The sequence below is a fragment of the Peromyscus californicus genome, unplaced genomic scaffold (assembly GCF_007827085.1).
Source record: "Peromyscus californicus insignis strain IS unplaced genomic scaffold, ASM782708v3 Scaffold_15__1_contigs__length_86483966, whole genome shotgun sequence".
Taxonomy (NCBI): Eukaryota; Metazoa; Chordata; class Mammalia; order Rodentia; family Cricetidae; genus Peromyscus; species Peromyscus californicus.
This window is the reverse complement of record NW_026294447.1, coordinates 18,719,402-18,726,050: the sequence shown is the minus strand read 5'-3', so window position 1 is coordinate 18,726,050 and position 6,649 is coordinate 18,719,402. Positions and strand designations below refer to the sequence as shown.

The window sequence follows — 6,649 nt, the reverse complement described above, 5'->3', positions numbered from 1 at the left end:
GATATTTTTTTTTAAATGGAGGGAGAAAAAGCAGGGCCTATGTGTGACGTTAAAATCTAGCATAAAAATGTAATAGATGAATACTCAAAATAATAGGGAGCTATCCCACTGTTCCCACCCCCAACTTTGAAATGGGGCGCGGGGACAGGGGAAGAAAGGACAGAGAAACTTTGGAGAGAATAATATACACAATTATAAACAGGAATGTTGTAAGGGATCTTTGAACATTTGTCCCCGAATATCCTTCCACCGGTTGGATCTCTTTCTACATATCCGCTTACTTTAAAATAAGCTATGCATGAAGAAAAATTCCAGGGTTCTAGCAATCAACTTTGCAAGCCACATCCGCGGCGCCAAAGGTTGATTTCTAAGCTTGGGGTTTCTCACAGAAGCCTGGAGAGACAGTGGCCTTTGCCAACCCAGCTAGAGATCTGTGAGCCTGAGTCGTCCGGTTCACTTCCCCTGCCACCCTTTCTCCTCCTCAGGCCCATTCTTCACAGTGGTTCCTCAACTGGCTGGCTTTCCTTCCTCCTCCCCTCTTCCGCCTTCTCTTTTCGCTCACCCACCCCTCCTCCCTCCCTCCTTTCCTCTCCCCTCCGCTCCTCCACCTACTCCTCCCCATCCCCCCAGCCCCCCTTCTCACCACCGCTTATAATGGCTCTCGGGGCTCCCTCTGAGGTGGACGGCCCGGTACGTTTTCGTAGTCGGTCTAGCGTGAAATGATTCGGTGTAACCGGATTCTTGGGAAAGGACAGGTTACGTAAACATTTACTGATGTGGAGTAACTATACTATTTGTACTCTGATATGCAGGAAGGAAAGTGTTGATTAACACAGAAGAAAAAAAAAGCGAAATTAGCTGATTGCATGCTCATAAGTGCAAGCTGTCATTGAACTGCTTTTAAAATAGACACAGCTGGGTGTTTGTGTTGAAAAATTTCTTGTGTTTTTGCTAATACTGAAATAAGCATGATTTTGTATACCAAACATTTTCAGATCATTAAAATTTGTAATCTGTGCTGGTTTTAAACACAAAGAAAAGAAACAGAATCATTTCGATGTAAAATTTGCTGATATTATATTAACTCAATCAGGTCTGTACAAATTGTGCATTGTGTCTCCTAAAATCTGTTTGATCAATTTAATACACAAAGTGCCAAACGTGGGTATTGTTTGTTAACATTGGACATTTTATTCCAATCTGAGCTCAGCAGTGAACTGGAGGAGTGTTCCTTGAATACAACACCAGCTCTGACTGATGAATTTTTAATGTTTTGAGGTGCTTCTTAGGTTAAAGCTAAGTGTGCATTGTTTTGTTACCCTGTAGAAGAAATTAGCAGGCGAAATAAGGTTTTCTTCTGTTTACTTTCAAAAAGCAAAAACTGGGTTTTGTGAAGTAAGAGCTGCAACAATCTGATTTTATATGTCAATGCTTATAGTGGCCTGGAAAATGTTTTTGCATGCAAATTAAGGATGTGCTGTGTTATTTTAAGGTTGCATGAATGCAAATCTCTCAAAATAGGGCGTTTTACAGTAAAACTATAGAATACAGTTTGATATAATATTAAAACTAGTTTCCTGATGCAAAGGTTATTTGTAATTTCCGAAAAAGTAAGTTTGAATCCCCTTAAATAATTTTAATTGCTCTTTATGATGAGATGGGACTATATATCAGAATGCACACAGATATATTTATATCAGCCTTCTTCAACAAAATGTGCACTGTTTACTCAGCGGCTTATATTTGTATCAGCAATGGTTTCTTTTTAGATCTGCTGTGAGCTGTAACAGAGGGGGAAGGGGCTTCTGGACAAAGTATGGTGAAGCTGAAAGTCTCTGGATGGGGCTTTGTATATCCTACCAACCAATTTGGGTGCAAATTGGATTTGAAGTCCTGCCCACGTCCACCATGGGCCTCTCTCTCAGCACATAAAGGCCTCCTCAGCCTCTGTGATTACCTTCAGAAGACAGGGCAGGCAGCCAGTGGTCTCGGACCGGAAACAAAGTCCCCCATCAGGACAAGTTTCCCTTCTAATCAATTTAACCTCACGCTTATGAATCTGCAAATGGGTAGTGTTCGTGAAGTAGTGGATATAACAGCATATCAGAGCAAATGCGACTTGTTGGTTTACATAGTGGTGAACTTGTAGGCCTCAGCTTTCATTCACCACCCACCCACCCCCAAAAGAGGACAAGAATTGTATGGTGAGCAATTCCAATGGAAGAGTGTCTTGGGAAATGAATTAGATTATTTCTTCTAGATTTTTAATTAACCTCCAAGACTCCACAGTGTACTTCATCTGAGCAGGGAGCAGCTCATTTTCATTTCCTTTCTGAGGGTGGATGTTGCATTTGTCTTCCTTGGGGACAGTTCTTTGCTTTGGGCCTCCTTGCCTTCTAGTAACAAGGGTGGGCCATATTATCTATCTCCACCTTTCCCTTGGGAGCAGGGACAAACTCTAGCTAAAGTTCTCTTCTTACAAATGCACAGGACCGTTTGTGACCCCTTGACACGTGGGAGTCAGCAGATACCATGCTGAGACATCCAGGTATTTTCGAGAGAGTCTGTAACAAATGAAGTCCGCCCTCCCTAGAGTCAACTTGTCTGTAATCGCTGCCTAACAGCAGGTAATGGTGCTAACATTTAGTGATTAGAAGTTACTCTTTAGCTGTTGTAGCCTTGTTCTGTGGGTTTTGGTTACAGGTTATACGATTAGGTTTGCGAGAACAGTAGTGAACTAAACTTCTCAGTAAGAGGTCTTCACACCAGGGAAGTGTTACTTTTCCTCAGCAGCCCTGCCTCGTCACTCATTAGGGAGCTGCAGGTTGTCAGAGGCTGCTCTCTGCAGGCTCATGCGCGCACCCTTAATGTCCTCGAGGGCGCGCATATGTGCGGGGAGTGGGTACACACACACACACACACACACACACACACACACACACACACACAGCTCTAAAACTAAATTAAGAAGCCGATGATTAAGACAAGCGTCTACTAGGGCTGTCATTTCAGCATCCTTCCATCATAACATTGTGGCACCGGCAATTTTGCTTGAGAACCTTGAGGAAAAAAAAAATCTATGGGAGAGCCTCATATTTGAGAGTCGAAATGTTTAACTTCTGTAAGCTAGGGAACCACTTCAGAAACCAGAAAGTTAAAAGGAGGAGGAAGAAGAGGAGGGAAGTAGTCTTCATGGAAACCCATGGAGTTCTCTGGGCACATCTCTTTGACATAGCCATGTGTCCCATGTGTAGTGGAGCCAGATCCACTGGCACCCCAAAACTCCTGGTGCCACCAACCCCAGAGAGACTCACAGCATAATGTCATCATCCTAGAGCCAAGACCCCTTGAGTTTCTCTGAACAACTTCTCTGTAGACTACCCGAGCATCTCTGGTGAATAGGAAGGCCTGCTGCCCTTTTATGTGTTTTCTGCTATTTGCCAGCAGCTTGGGACTTTTGAGAGTGGGTAGTTTAAGAAGTTGGAGCCCCTGATAAGTAAGAAGGGAGGCTTTGCTCCACTTGCAGATCAGATCCAATTCGGAGAAATTCTCTCACATGCCAGCTGGGCAAGCCAGCCCTGAAAAGTGAGTGTCTGTATTTTCTCCTAGTAGCCCAAGGAATCAGTGCAGTCTACTTTCCAAGAGGACAGGAAAGACTGGAGAGAGAAGAGAGAGAGGGGAAGTAGTATGGTCCCAGAACTGGAACTGGAAGACAAGGCTGTGTTTCCTAGTTCTTCCCCACCCCATCCTAGTCTTTCTGAAAAGGAAGCAAATAGACTTACACAATCCAGCATGTATGACTATGCTGTCTTTCCTGGTTTGTCCATCAATGCATCTTGAAAGGAAAAGAAAGAAAATGATTTCATAAACACACACACACACACACACACACACACACACACACACACACACACACACAGTGAAACAAAAGCTTGCAGGCTGGAAAAGTGCAGAGCTCCTATGACCCAGGGGCCTTAACTATCCCATCACTGGCCTTAGTTTTTCGGAGCATCAGTGTGATTCTCAGTGGGAGCCTGAATCACCTTCCTGAGAACACAAACATCAAATCCCCCGTGTTTTGAAGCACCCTTCCAGAAGGTCCCCCAAACTGCAATTGTGAAAGAAAACTGGGGGGAAAAAGGTGTGACTAAGTTGCAACTATTAGGTGGTCAGCTCTGAAACAGTCAGCCCTCAACAGTAAACAGAATGTGTAGGGCACCCAAGGGCTGTGTGAGAGAGAGATGGATATATAATACAGGGACTAACTAATGCCCATTGTAAGTCTGGAGAGGAATCAGGAGAGGGAAAACTGCATGCTTAAGGGTACTCGGAGAACCTCAGTCCCAAAGCCTCCCTTAGTCCAGGAGAGAAAGTACTAATAAAATGTCTGCTTTCTTATCAAAAATTAAAACCAAGCCCCCAAAACAAGACAAACAAAAATCCAACCAACCAAACACAAAAACTTCCAGGACAAACCAATGCGCACAGTTCATACCCACCTGCCTCTTCGCTCTCTAGTGCTGGTTCTTCTAGGTCCGTCCCACGCCCCACCCTACCCAACCCAAGGCGGAACAAAACCTGTGGCACCAGTGGCTGCCCAAGGTCCCGTCTGCCCACCCTCTTGGGGTGGCAATGGCTGTGGGGCCGCGGTTCCTGGCGACTGAGCTTCGCCGACGACGAACTCGCTAGTCAGCACGCCTCTGCTCTCCTCTCCTCCCTCCGCGCTCACCCTGAGCTCCTTTGTCGTCCACGCCTGCCAAGTGCAATCCAGCCGGAGAGAGGCCTTGCTTTTAGGTTTCATCTCCAGATCCCCCCTCCCCTTCTGAAAAGGCAACTTTCAGCTTAGATGTCTGGTTTTTGCACATCAGACTGGAACAGTTTGCACCAACAGATCAATATTTTTGGGCTTTATAGGTCATCTGCCATGGTGAACGCGGGGGGCGGAGGGGGGGGTGGTGGTGCGGGGAGGAAACCAGTTAAAGGTTGTGAGCTTGTATTGATAGAGTGCACAACTCTGAGCTGAAATACCAGCGCGTGGTGCTGAAGTTAATTCGAATATTCAATAACAACTAAGGAGTATTGAACCCAGTGGGGGAGCGCAGTTACACACTACTTCTCTCCGGATCTCCCCAAGAAGCCACATGCAGGAAGGAGACATCCGACAGAGCCAGCTAGATGCAGCAGGGCACAGAAGCAAGCTGCTACCGTCACCAAATGAAAACTAAAACAGCCCAGTTCCTTTTCAGAACTGACAGCGGAGGTGGTGGGGCATTTGTATATTAAACAATCCCGGGTGGATTGTTTCGCCAAATTCGGTGTCTCCCTCCTGGGTTTGTCCTGAGACACGTAGGGGGAAAGAAAGCCATGTCTGGGATGAAAGCTCAGTCGGGCAAGTTTGGCTCTGAGCTTGTGACAAACCGTCACAGCAAAGAGGCTCGCTGTCTCTTTTCTGTCTTTCTTTCTACCTCCTCTCTCTCTCTTCCTCCTTCCATTTCTCTCTCCTCCTCCCTCCCTCTCTCCTTCCTGCTTTCCGTCTCTTCTTTTCTCCTAGAACGCGAACTTGTCAGATAAGAAAGAAGAGAGACACCTAGGAAACGGAAACTCAGAGGAAGCCCAGCTCTTGTCAGAGCAGGCGGTGCGGCTGGCTGAGGGCGGCCGCATGGTCTCCGAGTGCAGCGCGGTAGAAAGGTTCACCCCAGTGCTGTCTCGGCCTAAGGCTTTCCGGCCGCCTGCAGGGCCAGGCGCTCTGCTCGCTCGGATTTCTGCCCAAGCAACCCACCCTTTGGCCTTAGAATAAACACCCCCAAAGAAGAGAGAAAGGCCCCCAATTAAGCTAAGTATACGCTACTAACTGTCTCACATCACAAAACTGGGCCCGAAGGTTTTCATAGAGGGAGTTCTAGGTCCAGATCACAAAATAACTCGTGAGTGAGAGAATCTGGGTATTGAGGAGGTCTGGAATTGTGCATGAAACATTATTTCCTAATTAATTAAAGCAATTCTCTTTCTCTCTTTATATTCATGTACATGCTATTGATTACACGCCCCTATTTGCTTGAAAAAGTGCTCAGAGTATCTTTAGAGCACACTGCTCTTTCTTTGTCCCCTCTAACATTTACAGCTGATCTTGCGGCTGGTTGAGATCAATTAGCACTGGATTTTGCCCTGGGATTGCTCCCCAGGGCGGACAAATGGAGCCAACTGGTCTCCAGAGACTTTATTCGCCCGTGTGTATCCGCCAGGGCTTCATAGTCAGTTCAAAATCCCAAGCCTTGGTTTCACTTGATTTTGTTGTTGTTGTTATTGATAAATATTGGGTCATACACAAGCCACTTGTCAGAGCCTTTGGCTCCATCTCACAGCGGCAGCTCCTAGCGGGGCGTTTGAGTCGTGTCCTAGAAGCTGAAAAGATTTCCTGGGAAGAGAACTACACATTCTCTGCTCCTACAGTTTCGGAGATGGCCCTATAAAATTATATTCCTGCCCATGTGCTCTCAGGTTTGTTCCTTAATTTGCTCCAAAATACGGACACTGAGTAGAAGGGTGTGTTTCACCCATTTAAAAAAAATGTAATGATTTAAAGCGGGGTGTAAATTGATGCTACTCCTTTAAGTATGTCTGAAGCCCAAAGAAAAGCCCAAATACATAA

The 6,649-nt window shown here is 45.9% G+C and overlaps 1 long non-coding RNA gene across 1 annotated transcript in view; it reads left to right on the top strand.

The window, feature by feature from the left end:
- Positions 1-645: 645 nt before the first annotated feature.
- LOC128110714 (uncharacterized) overlaps positions 646-6,649 on the top strand; it is a 147,112-nt gene continuing 141,108 nt past the window's right edge. The window contains exon 1 of the long non-coding RNA XR_008218289.1: positions 646-2,627. This is a non-coding gene — a long non-coding RNA (uncharacterized LOC128110714). The remainder of the gene's footprint in view (positions 2,628-6,649) is intronic.